This window comes from Schistocerca piceifrons, unplaced genomic scaffold, assembly GCF_021461385.2.
Source record: "Schistocerca piceifrons isolate TAMUIC-IGC-003096 unplaced genomic scaffold, iqSchPice1.1 HiC_scaffold_907, whole genome shotgun sequence".
Lineage (NCBI taxonomy): Eukaryota > Metazoa > Arthropoda > Insecta > Orthoptera > Acrididae > Schistocerca > Schistocerca piceifrons.
The window spans coordinates 1,555,210-1,562,780 of record NW_025729176.1 but is presented as its reverse complement, the minus strand read 5'-3'; positions in this window follow the sequence as shown (position 1 = coordinate 1,562,780).

Genomic DNA, 7,571 nt, shown 5'->3' with positions numbered 1-7,571 from the left:
GCCCACAGGATGAAAGAAGTGTGAATGTGTGTGAGCAAATGGCAGGAGTTACTAATCCTCTCTTACGGTAGACAACGCCTCGTAACCAGTAGTATAACATCTTCAATGTCAAGAAACCCCTGGCAGGAGGAACGTTATATCTCTACAGATAAACTACTAGTGGCATATCGGTTTGGGCAGACTGGCCACACTATCTAAGAAATGTGTATTTGGGTGAGCAACTGGCAAGAATCACTATGACTCTCTTAAGGTAGCCAATGCCTCGTCACCAGTAGAATGACATCTACAAAGTTAAGAAATACCTGGAAAGAGTAACGACGATTCTCTTAAGATACACAACTAGTGGCATATCGCTTCCGGCAGACTGGCCACAGTATATAAAAAATGTGTATTTGTGTGAGCAACTTGCAGGAATCACTATGATTCTGTTAAGGTAACCAATGCCACGTCACCAGGAGTATCGTATCAGCGAACTCGAAGAAACGCTGGCTGGAGGACCAATGACTCTCTTAGGATACACAACTAGTGACATGTTGCACCTCGCAGATCGGCCACAAACAGAAATTGGTGTCAATTTGTGTGAGCAAATGGCAGGAGTAACTATTCCTCTCTTAAGGTAGCCAATGCCCCGTTACCAGTAGAATCGCATTTCAAAGTCACGAGACCCCTGGCAAGTGTAACGATAATTCTCTTAAGATACACAACTAGTGGCGTATCGCTTCAGACAGATTGGCCACTGTATTTACAAAATGTGTATCTGGGTGAGAAACTACCAGGAATCACTATGTCTCTCTGAACGAAGCCAATGCTTCGTCAACACGACAATCACATCAGCAACTGCAAGAAACCCTGGCAGGAATAACGATGTTTGTCTTAGGAGTAAGAACTAGTGGTATACCGCTGTCAGCAGATGGGCCACAGTATCCAAAAAATGTGTATTTGGGTGAGCAACTGGCAGGAATCACTATGACTCTCTTAAGGTAGCCAAAGCTTCGTCACCAGTTGAATCACATTTTCAAAGTCAAGAAACCCCAGGCAAGAGTAACGATGTTTCTCTAAAGATAAACGAGTAGTGGCGTATCGCTTCAGGCAGACTGGCCACAGTATCTAAAAAAACGTGTATTTGGGTGAGCAACTGGCTGTAATCAATATGACTCTCTTAAGGTAGCCAATGCCTCGTCACCAGGAGATTCATGTCGCCAAACTCGAAGAAACCCTGGCCAGAGCGATGATGACCCTGTTAGGAAACACGATTAGTGACATACCGCATCTGGCAGATTGCACACAGGAAGAAAGTAGTGTGAATCTGTTTGCGCAAATGGCAGGAGTAACTATTCCTCCCTTAAGGTAGACAACGCCTCGTCGCCAGTAGTATCACATCTTCAAAGTCAAGACACCCCTGGTAAGAGTATCGATGTTTCTTTTAAGATACACAAATAGTGGCGTATCGTTTCAGGCAGACTGGCCACAGTATGTAAAAAATGGGTATTTGGGTGAGCAACTGGCAGGAATCACTATGACTCTCTTAAGATAGCCAATGCCCCGTCACCAGTAGAATCATATCTTCAAAGTCAAGAAACCCCTGGCAAGAGTAACGATATTTCACTTAAGATACACAACTAGTGGCGTATCACTTAGGGCAGACTGGCCGCAGTATCTAAGAAATGTGTATTAGTGTGAGCAACCGGCAGGAATCACTATTACTCTCTTCAGGTAGCCAATGCCTTGTCACCAGTGCAAACACATCTTCAAAGTCAAGAAACCCCTGGTAAGAGGAACGATAAATCTTTTAACATACACAACAGGTGGCGTATCGCTTCAGGCAGACGGGCCACTGTATCTAGAAAATGTGTATTTGGGTGAGCAACTAGCAGGAATCACCATGACTCTCTTAAGGTAGCCAATGCCTCGTCACCAGCGAGAATCACATCAGCAACTTCAAGAAAACCCTGGCAAGAGTAACGATGTATCTCTTAAGGTATTCAACTAGTGGCGTATCGCATCAGGCAGACTGGCCACAGTGTCTAAAAAATGTGTATTTCGGTGAGCAACTAGCAGGAATCACTATGACTGTCTTAAGGAAGCCAATCCTTCGTAACGAGTAGAATCACATCAGCAACTGCAAGAAACTCCTTGCAGCAATAACGATGTTTGTCTTATGATAAATGAATAGTGGCATAGCGCTTTGGGCAAACTGGCCACAGTATCTAAAAAGTGTGTATTTGAGTAAGCAACTGGCTGGAATCACTATGAGTCTCTTAAGGTAGACAACGCCTCGTCACCAGTTGAATTACATCTCCAAAGTCAAGAAATCCCTGGCAAGAGTAATGATGTTTCTCTTAAGATACACAAAGAGTGGCGTATCGATTTGGGCAGACTGGCAACAGTACGTAAAAAATGTGTCGTTGGTGAGCAACTGGCAGGAATCACTATGAATCTCTTAAGGTAGCCAATGGTTCGTCACCAGCAGAATCACATCTTGAAAGTCAAGAAACCCCTGGCAAGTGTAACGAGGTTTCTCTTAAGATACACAACTAGTGGCGTATCGCTTGCGGTAGACTGGCCACAGTATCTAAATAATGTTTATTTGGGTGAGCAACTTGCAGGAATCATTATGACACTCGTAAGGTAACCAATGCCTCGTCACCAGGAGAATCGTATCAACAAACTCGAAGAAACCCTGGCAAGAGCAACGATGAATCTGTTAAGATTCGCAACAAGTGACATATCGCATCTGGCAGATTGCCCACAGGATGAAAGAAGTGTGAATGTGTGTGAGCAAATGGCAGGAGTTACTAATCCTCTCTTACGGTAGACAACGCCTCGTAACCAGTAGTATAACATCTTCAATGTCAAGAAACCCCTGGCAGGAGGAACGTTATATCTCTACAGATAAACTACTAGTGGCATATCGGTTTGGGCAGACTGGCCACACTATCTAAGAAATGTGTATTTGGGTGAGCAACTGGCAAGAATCACTATGACTCTCTTAAGGTAGCCAATGCCTCGTCACCAGTAGAATGACATCTACAAAGTTAAGAAATACCTGGAAAGAGTAACGACGATTCTCTTAAGATACACAACTAGTGGCATATCGCTTCCGGCAGACTGGCCACAGTATATAAAAAATGTGTATTTGTGTGAGCAACTTGCAGGAATCACTATGATTCTGTTAAGGTAACCAATGCCACGTCACCAGGAGTATCGTATCAGCGAACTCGAAGAAACGCTGGCTGGAGGACCAATGACTCTCTTAGGATACACAACTAGTGACATGTTGCACCTCGCAGATCGGCCACAAACAGAAATTGGTGTCAATTTGTGTGAGCAAATGGCAGGAGTAACTATTCCTCTCTTAAGGTAGCCAATGCCCCGTTACCAGTAGAATCGCATTTCAAAGTCACGAGACCCCTGGCAAGTGTAACGATAATTCTCTTAAGATACACAACTAGTGGCGTATCGCTTCAGACAGATTGGCCACTGTATTTACAAAATGTGTATCTGGGTGAGAAACTACCAGGAATCACTATGTCTCTCTGAACGAAGCCAATGCTTCGTCAACACGACAATCACATCAGCAACTGCAAGAAACCCTGGCAGGAATAACGATGTTTGTCTTAGGAGTAAGAACTAGTGGTATACCGCTGTCAGCAGATGGGCCACAGTATCCAAAAAATGTGTATTTGGGTGAGCAACTGGCAGGAATCACTATGACTCTCTTAAGGTAGCCAAAGCTTCGTCACCAGTTGAATCACATTTTCAAAGTCAAGAAACCCCAGGCAAGAGTAACGATGTTTCTCTAAAGATAAACGAGTAGTGGCGTATCGCTTCAGGCAGACTGGCCACAGTATCTAAAAAAACGTGTATTTGGGTGAGCAACTGGCTGTAATCAATATGACTCTCTTAAGGTAGCCAATGCCTCGTCACCAGGAGATTCATGTCGCCAAACTCGAAGAAACCCTGGCCAGAGCGATGATGACCCTGTTAGGAAACACGATTAGTGACATACCGCATCTGGCAGATTGCACACAGGAAGAAAGTAGTGTGAATCTGTTTGCGCAAATGGCAGGAGTAACTATTCCTCCCTTAAGGTAGACAACGCCTCGTCGCCAGTAGTATCACATCTTCAAAGTCAAGACACCCCTGGTAAGAGTATCGATGTTTCTTTTAAGATACACAAATAGTGGCGTATCGTTTCAGGCAGACTGGCCACAGTATGTAAAAAATGGGTATTTGGGTGAGCAACTGGCAGGAATCACTATGACTCTCTTAAGATAGCCAATGCCCCGTCACCAGTAGAATCATATCTTCAAAGTCAAGAAACCCCTGGCAAGAGTAACGATATTTCACTTAAGATACACAACTAGTGGCGTATCACTTAGGGCAGACTGGCCGCAGTATCTAAGAAATGTGTATTAGTGTGAGCAACCGGCAGGAATCACTATTACTCTCTTCAGGTAGCCAATGCCTTGTCACCAGTGCAAACACATCTTCAAAGTCAAGAAACCCCTGGTAAGAGGAACGATAAATCTTTTAACATACACAACAGGTGGCGTATCGCTTCAGGCAGACGGGCCACTGTATCTAGAAAATGTGTATTTGGGTGAGCAACTAGCAGGAATCACCATGACTCTCTTAAGGTAGCCAATGCCTCGTCACCAGCGAGAATCACATCAGCAACTTCAAGAAAACCCTGGCAAGAGTAACGATGTATCTCTTAAGGTATTCAACTAGTGGCGTATCGCATCAGGCAGACTGGCCACAGTGTCTAAAAAATGTGTATTTCGGTGAGCAACTAGCAGGAATCACTATGACTGTCTTAAGGAAGCCAATCCTTCGTAACGAGTAGAATCACATCAGCAACTGCAAGAAACTCCTTGCAGCAATAACGATGTTTGTCTTATGATAAATGAATAGTGGCATAGCGCTTTGGGCAAACTGGCCACAGTATCTAAAAAGTGTGTATTTGAGTAAGCAACTGGCTGGAATCACTATGAGTCTCTTAAGGTAGACAACGCCTCGTCACCAGTTGAATTACATCTCCAAAGTCAAGAAATCCCTGGCAAGAGTAATGATGTTTCTCTTAAGATACACAAAGAGTGGCGTATCGATTTGGGCAGACTGGCAACAGTACGTAAAAAATGTGTCGTTGGTGAGCAACTGGCAGGAATCACTATGAATCTCTTAAGGTAGCCAATGGTTCGTCACCAGCAGAATCACATCTTGAAAGTCAAGAAACCCCTGGCAAGTGTAACGAGGTTTCTCTTAAGATACACAACTAGTGGCGTATCGCTTGCGGTAGACTGGCCACAGTATCTAAATAATGTTTATTTGGGTGAGCAACTTGCAGGAATCATTATGACACTCGTAAGGTAACCAATGCCTCGTCACCAGGAGAATCGTATCAACAAACTCGAAGAAACCCTGGCAAGAGCAACGATGAATCTGTTAAGATTCGCAACAAGTGACATATCGCATCTGGCAGATTGCCCACAGGATGAAAGAAGTGTGAATGTGTGTGAGCAAATGGCAGGAGTTACTAATCCTCTCTTACGGTAGACAACGCCTCGTAACCAGTAGTATAACATCTTCAATGTCAAGAAACCCCTGGCAGGAGGAACGTTATATCTCTACAGATAAACTACTAGTGGCATATCGGTTTGGGCAGACTGGCCACACTATCTAAGAAATGTGTATTTGGGTGAGCAACTGGCAAGAATCACTATGACTCTCTTAAGGTAGCCAATGCCTCGTCACCAGTAGAATGACATCTACAAAGTTAAGAAATACCTGGAAAGAGTAACGACGATTCTCTTAAGATACACAACTAGTGGCATATCGCTTCCGGCAGACTGACCACAGTATATAAAAAATGTGTATTTGTGTGAGCAACTTGCAGGAATCACTATGATTCTGTTAAGGTAACCAATGCCACGTCACCAGGAGTATCGTATCAGCGAACTCGAAGAAACGCTGGCTGGAGGACCAATGACTCTCTTAGGATACACAACTAGTGACATGTTGCACCTCGCAGATCGGCCACAAACAGAAATTGGTGTCAATTTGTGTGAGCAAATGGCAGGAGTAACTATTCCTCTCTTAAGATAGCCAATGCCCCGTTACCAGTAGAATCGCATTTCAAAGTCACGAGACCCCTGGCAAGTGTAACGATAATTCTCTTAAGATACACAACTAGTGGCGTATCGCTTCAGACAGATTGGCCACTGTATTTACAAAATGTGTATCTGGGTGAGAAACTACCAGGAATCACTATGTCTCTCTGAACGAAGCCAATGCTTCGTCAACACGACAATCACATCAGCAACTGCAAGAAACCCTGGCAGGAATAACGATGTTTGTCTTAGGAGTAAGAACTAGTGGTATACCGCTGTCAGCAGATGGGCCACAGTATCCAAAAAATGTGTATTTGGGTGAGCAACTGGCAGGAATCACTATGACTCTCTTAAGGTAGCCAAAGCTTCGTCACCAGTTGAATCACATTTTCAAAGTCAAGAAACCCCAGGCAAGAGTAACGATGTTTCTCTAAAGATAAACGAGTAGTGGCGTATCGCTTCAGGCAGACTGGCCACAGTATCTAAAAAAACGTGTATTTGGGTGAGCAACTGGCTGTAATCAATATGACTCTCTTAAGGTAGCCAATGCCTCGTCACCAGGAGATTCATGTCGCCAAACTCGAAGAAACCCTGGCCAGAGCGATGATGACCCTGTTAGGAAACACGATTAGTGACATACCGCATCTGGCAGATTGCACACAGGAAGAAAGTAGTGTGAATCTGTGTGCGCAAATGGCAGGAGTAACTATTCCTCCCTTAAGGTAGACAACGCCTCGTCGCCAGTAGTATCACATCTTCAAAGTCAAGACACCCCTGGTAAGAGTATCGATGTTTCTTTTAAGATACACAAATAGTGGCGTATCGTTTCAGGCAGACTGGCCACAGTATGTAAAAAATGGGTATTTGGGTGAGCAACTGGCAGGAATCACTATGACTCTCTTAAGATAGCCAATGCCCCGTCACCAGTAGAATCATATCTTCAAAGTCAAGAAACCCCTGGCAAGAGTAACGATATTTCACTTAAGATACACAACTAGTGGAATATCACTTAGGGCAGACTGGCCGCAGTATCTAAGAAATGTGTATTAGTGTGAGCAACCGGCAGGAATCACTATTACTCTCTTCAGGTAGCCAATGCCTTGTCACCAGTGCAAACACATCTTCAAAGTCAAGAAACCCCTGGTAAGAGGAACGATAAATCTTTTAACATACACAACAGGTGGCGTATCGCTTCAGGCAGACGGGCCACTGTATCTAGAAAATGTGTATTTGGGTGAGCAACTAGCAGGAATCACCATGACTCTCTTAAGGTAGCCAATGCCTCGTCACCAGCGAGAATCACATCAGCAACTTCAAGAAAACCCTGGCAAGAGTAACGATGTATCTCTTAAGGTATTCAACTAGTGGCGTATCGCATCAGGCAGACTGGCCACAGTGTCTAAAAAATGTGTATTTCGGTGAGCAACTAGCAGGAATCACTATGACTGTCTTAAGGAA